The 7094-nt window shown below is 41.9% G+C and overlaps 1 protein-coding gene across 2 annotated transcripts in view; it reads right to left on the reverse strand.

Annotated features, from left to right (window-relative positions):
- The window catches only part of LOC124040798 (synapse differentiation-inducing gene protein 1-like), a 46161-nt gene extending 43919 nt beyond the window's left edge, over positions 1-2242 (reverse strand). For both annotated transcript variants that reach the window (XM_046357898.1, XM_046357901.1), the window contains exon 1: positions 1821-2242. The gene's annotated coding sequence lies outside the window, so the exon portion shown is untranslated. The remainder of the gene's footprint in view (positions 1-1820) is intronic.
- Positions 2243-7094: the final 4852 nt, after the last annotated feature.

A 7094-nucleotide genomic window follows, 5' to 3' on the forward strand; every position in this document is an offset into this window, starting at 1 on the left:
GGTCGATGAAGACGGCTGCACAGTACTGTCTTTTATCGATGGTGGTTATGATGTCGTTTAGTACCTTGAGTGTGGCTGAGGTGCACCCGTGACCGGCTCGGAAACCGGATTGCATAGCGGAGAAGGTACGGTGGGATTCGAGATGGTCAGTCACACTGTAGGGATGGTGTCAGGTTTCCTCCAGACGTGACACCGGACATTCAGGCCTAATAGCTTCATCTTGGTTTCATCAGACCAGAGAATTAGATGCCTTTTGGCAAACACCAAGCGGGCTGGCCACTCTACCATAAAGGCCTGATTGTTGGGAGTGCTGCAGAGATGGTTGTCCGTCTCGAAAGTTCTCATCTCCACAGAGGAACTCTGGAGCTCTGTAAGAGTCACCAATGGGTTCTTGGTAACCTCCCTGACTTTCAATGCTGTAGAAATGTTTTGGTACCCTTCCCATGATCTGTGCCTCAACACAATCCTGTCTTGGAGCTCTACGGACAATTCCTTCAAACTCGTGGCTTGGTTTTTGCTCTGACATGCACTGTCAACAGTGGGACCTTATATAGACAGGTGTGTGCCTTTCCAAATCATGTCCAATCAATTGAAATTACTCCAGGTGGACTCCAATCAAGTTGTAGACACGTTTAAAGGATTATCAGTGTAAAAAGGATGCACCTGAGCTCAATTTCCAGTCTCATTGCAATGGTCTGAATACTCACGTAAATAAGGTATTCAAAATAAAAACAAATACATTTGCTAAAATAAAAAAAATAAAAAACTGTATTCACTGTCGTTGTGGGGTATTGTGTGTTGATTGAGATAAGAAAATAATTGAACCGATTTAGAATAAGGCTGTAACGTTAAACAACAATAAAAGGAATGCGGTCTGAACACTTCCCGAATGCACTATAACTTTGTGGGTTGTGTGCAACGGGTAACATAATACGCATACATAATACGCATGCCCAATTTCCTAGGATTTTAATTCCAAAAATCGAGCATGCACTAGATTGCAATTCTGGTAAAGTAAAGGAATCCAGTTGAATGAATTACAGTGTAGGGCAGGGCTCTCCATCCCTGTCCCTGAAGAGTTACCCTCCTGTAGGTTTTCAATCCAACCCCAGACTTAACTAACCCAACGTTTCCCAAACTCGGTGCGCATTTTGTTTTGCCGTAGCACTACTAAGCTGATTCAAATAATCATCAAGCTTTTATTTGAATCAACTGTGTAGTACTTGGGCAAAATCCCAAACGTGCACCCCTTGGGGTCTCCAACACAGAGTTTGGAAAACGCTGAACTAACCTGATTCAAGTGTGCTAGATTCGGGTTGGAGCCAAAACCTAGAGGACGGTAGCTCTCCGGGAACAGGGTCGAAGAGACCAAGTGTAGGCTATGACACAATGTAAACAGAGAAGTAGGCTAAAACGTGGTCAGCGGCGGATCAAAATAGTTGCAATAAGTCTCCGGGTGAACGGAGGAGTTGTCCACGGAGCTCTCATTCAATGTCCTTTATTTACCGTGTTTTTAATGAGCACTGAACGGTTCCCAAACAGCTCACTCCAGAATAAATAAATCAAAATAGCCTTATAGGCTATGGCCCACGCGGAGAAACGGCAATGTTTGTAAGTGAAACATTGACACATATATACATTTTTTTAAACTAGTAGTCTACATGCATACCATTTATCGTTTTATAATTAACCAGAATCACCCAAAACGAATCAATGAAAATAACATGTATTAGCTTGCTTGTGTTCTCCGCAGTCTCTTCTATTGTTGCTGTAACCTGCAAGTTCGTGATCTGACTGGCAAGGCATTCACACAAACTTACCTTCCAACGTGAAAGCGCGTTCTGTGGCGAGTAGACTAGATCCCGTCGGAAACATAAGTGGACCGAGGGTTTAACAATCCGTCAGCGATCCTTCCCTTTCAATAGGAATTCTCTACAGGCTATCCCATATAAATCTATCCAGGACTCCGTCTCCACCTAATCTAACAAAAAGTGTTAAACCAAAGCCTCAATAGTCTGATGTCCAACCAGAAGAAAGACATCAATGACATTTGTAGTTTGTGTGCCTGCAATGGGGGAGTTGCATTTTGTCTTCTGCTCAGATGGGGAAAAAATACAGCGGGGACCACGTGCAGCATACAGACAGACAGACACACACCACCGGCTATAGCTACCACAGTTCTTACTTGTGAAGTGAAGGCAGCTGCATTGTGCTTTGTATGTAAAAGTGTCAAATAGCAGCATTTCAGACTTTACCGGCTATCAATCTAGTGCTGGGTGAGTGTGAAGGTACCAGTCAAATGGAACAGTTCACCCCATGGTCCTAAAGAATGCCTGTTATTTCAACATGTTTTGTGCTGAAATAGGGATTTTATGCCATATTTCAAGGGGATTACAATATCAAAGGTTTACAATAAACTATGGTTTAGTAACCCATCTGGTACTATAGGTAAATCCTATACTGAATTGTATATTGACTCACAAATATGACAATTTAATGTCGTGAATGATGAAGAGTGATTGACCTCGGTCTCTACCTCGCTGTTGTTTGTCCTATCAAATAATCCAATGCTGCCCCCAGGTGTAGGCTACACTTCCGACAAATAATAAGGGCTGATGTACTGCAGGTCCCAGGTTTGGAACATTGAGCTTTAATAAGAACTAGAGACAGCCTCCAAGATGGTCGACCATTGTTTTCAATTTAATCTACTCATGGTTGCATACACCAATTTGTGGGGGCTGACATCTTGCTATTTCCGGTTTCAGGAGCCCATTAATACATGTGCACTAGCACTGGAGCCCAGCCGAGCACAGCCTGGAGCCCAGTGTTTGCAGCAGCATAGTGAGGGAGAAGAAATCTGTAGGCACGAAGTACCACCACATAATCACTGAAAACATGAAGAACATTTTGTGTATGAGGACAGTGCTTTCGCTTGCTCTATTTGTGCACATCAAATCAAATTTGATTGGTCACATACACATATTTAGCCGATGTTATTACGGGTGTAGCGAAATGCTTGATTTCCTTGCTCCAACAATGCAGTAGTATGTAACAATTCACAACAATACACACAAATCTAAAAATAAAAGAATGGGAGACAGTTGTATTATATTTTCTGTTTAAAGGGACACTTTGGGATTTTGGCAATGAGGCCCTTTATCTAGTTCCCCAGAGTCAGATGAAATCGTGGATACCATTTGTATGTCAATTCAATTCAAGTGGCTTTATTGGCATGGGGAACATACAGTGGGGCAAAACAGTATTTAGTCAGCCACCAATTGTGCAAGTTCTCCCACTTAAAAAGATGAGAGAGGCCTGTAATTTTCATCATAGGTACACTTCAACCATGACAGGCAAAATGAGAATAAAAATCCAGAAAATCACATTGTAGGATTTTTAATGAATTTATTTGCAAATTATGGTGGAAAATAAGTATTTGGTCACCGACAAACAAGCAAGATTTCTGGCTTTCACAGACCTGTAACTTCTTCTTTAAGAGGCTCCTCTGTCCTCCACTCATTACCTGTATTAATGGCACCTGAACTTGTTATCAGTATAAAAGACACCTGTCCACAACCTCAAACTGTCACACTCCAAACTCCACTATGGCCAAGACCAAAGAGCTGTCAAAGGACACCAGAAAAAAATTGTAGACCTGCACCAGGCTGGGAAGACTGAATCTGCAATAGGTAAGCAGCTTGGTTTGAAGAAATCAACTGTGGGAGCAATTATTAGGAAATGGAAGACATACAAGACCACTGATAATCTCCCTCGATCTGGGCTCCCCCGCAAGATCTCACCCCGTGAGGTCAAAATGATCACAAGAACGGTGAGCAAAAATCCTAGAACCACACGGTGGGACCTAGTGAATGACCTGCAGAGAGCTGGGACCAAAGTAACAAAGCCTACCATCAGCAAGGGCATTGAAGATTAAACGTGGCTGGGTCTTTCAGCATGACAATGATCCCAAACACACCGCCCGGGCAACAAAGGAGTGGCTTCGTAAGAAGCATTTCAAGTTGCCTAGCCAGTCTCCAGATCTCAACTCCATAGAAAATCTTTCTATGATCTGCATGGAGGAATGGGCCATGCATGGAGGAATGGGCCAAAATACCAGCAACAGTGTGTGAAAACCTTGTGAAGACTTACAGAAAACGTTTGACCTCTGTCATTGCCAACAAAGGGTATATAACAAAGTATTGAGATAAACTTTTGTTTTTGACCAAATACTTATTTTCCACCATAATTTGCAAATACATTCATTAAAAATCCTGATTCTTCTGGATTTTGTTTCTCATTTTGTCTGTCATAGTTGAAGTGTACCTATGATGTAAATTACAGGCCTCTCTCATATTTTTAAGTGGGAGAACTTGCACAGTTGGTGGCTGACTAAATTTGCCCTACTGTATGTTAACATTGCCAAAGCAAGTGAAGTAGATAATATACAAAAGTGAAACAAACAATAAAAATGAGCAGTAAACATTACAGTCACAGAAGTTCCAAAAGAATAAAGGCATTACAAATGTCATATTATGTATATATATACAGTGTTGTAACGATGTACAAATGGGTAAAGTACAAAAGGGAAGATAAAATAAGCATAAATATGGGTTGTATTTACAATGGTGTTTGTTCTTCACTGGTTGACCTTGTGGCAACAGGTCACAAATCTTGCTGCTGTGATGGCACACTGTGGTATTTTACCAAGTAGATATGGGAGTTTATCAAAATCGTGTTTGTCTTTGAATTCTTTGTGGATCTGTGTAATCTGAAGGAAATATGTGTCTCTAATATGGTCATACATTGGGCAGGAGGTTAGGAAGTACAGCTCAGTTTCCACCTCATCTTGTGGGCAGTGTGCACATAACCTGTCTTCTCTTGAGAGCCAGGTCTGCCTATGGCGGCCTTTCTCGATAGCAAGTCTATGCTCACTGAGTCTGTACATAGTCAAAGCTTTCCTCCAGTTTGGGTCAGTCACAGTGGTCAGGTATTCTGGCCAAATAGCATTCTAGTTTGTTCAGTTTTTTTTGTTAATTCTTTCCAATGTGTCAAGTAATTGTCTTTTTATTTTCTCATGATTTGGTTGGGTCTAATTGTGTTGCTGTCCTGGTGCTCTGTGGGGTGTGTTTGTTTGTGAACAGAGCCCCAGGACCAGCTTGCTTAGGGGACTCTTCTCCATATCCATCTCTCTGTAGGTGATGGCTTTGTTGTGGAAGGTTTGGGAATCGCTTCCTTTTAGGTGGTTGTAGAATTTAACTGCTCTTTTCTGGATTTTGATAATTAGCAGGTATTGGCCTAATTCTTCTCTGCATGCATTATTTGCATATATTTATGCAGAATTCTGCATGCGAGTCTCAATTTGCCGTTTGTCTCATTTTGTGAATTCTTGTTTGGTGAGCGGACCCCAGACCTCACAACCATGAAGGACAGTGGGCTCTACAACTGATTCAAGTATTTTTAGCCAGATCCTTAATGGTATGTCGATTTTATGTTCATTTTGATGGCATATCTCTCTGTCTTGTAAGAAGGAAGTTAGAGGTAGTTTTTTGAGCCAATGCTAACTAGCATTAGCACAATGACTGGAAGTCTATGGTTATCTGCTAGCATGCTAGTAGATACCCATAGACTTCCAGTCATTGCGATCATGCTAGTAGATACCCATAGACTTCCAGTCATTGTGCTAACTCTAGTTAGCATTGGCTTGAAAAACTACATCTAACTTCCTTCATACTGGACAGAGACATGAAAATGTTGAAAACGTTACTAAAAACGTATGCAGTTATGATATACCTATTAACAAAGCAAGCTATAATTCGAGCTGTGTCCCAATTAATCAGTCGAGCTATCAGTACAGTCACCTTGTATAACAAAATTAGCCAAAAAATAGACATAGACAGTATTTGATAAAAGTTTTTTGTACTATTAGTTTATCAATGACACAAGGATTCTATAAGACGCTACCAACAACATCATGTATAGCCACTGACATTTTGTGTGATGTCAAACCAATAATAGCAGCGATGTCTGATGTATGGTTTTCTGTGACTACATGGGGACAATTCTCTATAACCCCAGCCAGATCTCTTCAACCTGTCTCTTCAACATAAGTACAACGTTAGGTACTTTATGTCCTGCTATTCAAAACAACCCACAATTGCTTCATCAGAGTAAGAATGGTTCAAATAATATTTACATAAGGAAGAACAAGAAATGTTATTAAATGTAGAGAAAAAAATCTAAACATACACTGAGGACACCAAACATTAGGAATTATTTTTTATTTTTTACTACCATGCCCTGTTCAATGGCCCTTACATTTTTTGTCTGTCCCACTCACCCTCTGAATGGCACACATACACAATCCATGTCTCAATTGTCTCATGGCTTAAAAATCCTTCTTTAACCTGTCTCCCCGCTTCATCTACACTGATTGTAGAGCATGCGCAGACCAGCTGGCTGGTGTGTTGACGGACATAGTCAATCTCTCCCTATCCCAGTCTGCTATCCCCACATGTTTCAAGATGGCCACCATTGATCCTGTACCCAATAATGCAAAGGTAACAGAACTAAATGACTATCGCTCCGTAGCATTCACTGCTGTCATCACGAAGTGCTTTGAGAGACTAGTCATGGATCCTATCACCTCCACCTTACCTGTCACCCTAGGCCCACTTCAATTTGCTTACCGCCCCAATAGGTCCACAGATGATGCGTTCTCCATCACACTGCAGACTGCCCTATCCCATCTGGACAACAGGAATACCTATGTAAGAATGCTATTCATTGACTATAGCTAAGCGTTCAACACCATAGTACCCTCCAAGCTCATCATTAAGCTTGAGGCCCTGGGTCTCAACCCCGCCCTGTGCAATTGGGTCCTGGAATGCCTGACGGGCCGCGCCAGGTGATGAAGGTAGGAAACAACATCTCCACTTTGCTGATCCTCAAGCTTGGGACCCCACAAGGGTGCGTGCTCAGCCCCCTCCTGTACTCGCTGTTCACCCATGACTGTGTGGCCATGCATGTCTCCGACTCAATCATCAAGTTTTCAGACAGTAGTAGACTTAGGGCTCTCGGAGTGTGGTCTCTGGAGA

Source organism: Oncorhynchus gorbuscha, linkage group LG08, assembly GCF_021184085.1.
Source record: "Oncorhynchus gorbuscha isolate QuinsamMale2020 ecotype Even-year linkage group LG08, OgorEven_v1.0, whole genome shotgun sequence".
NCBI lineage: Eukaryota > Metazoa > Chordata > Actinopteri > Salmoniformes > Salmonidae > Oncorhynchus > Oncorhynchus gorbuscha.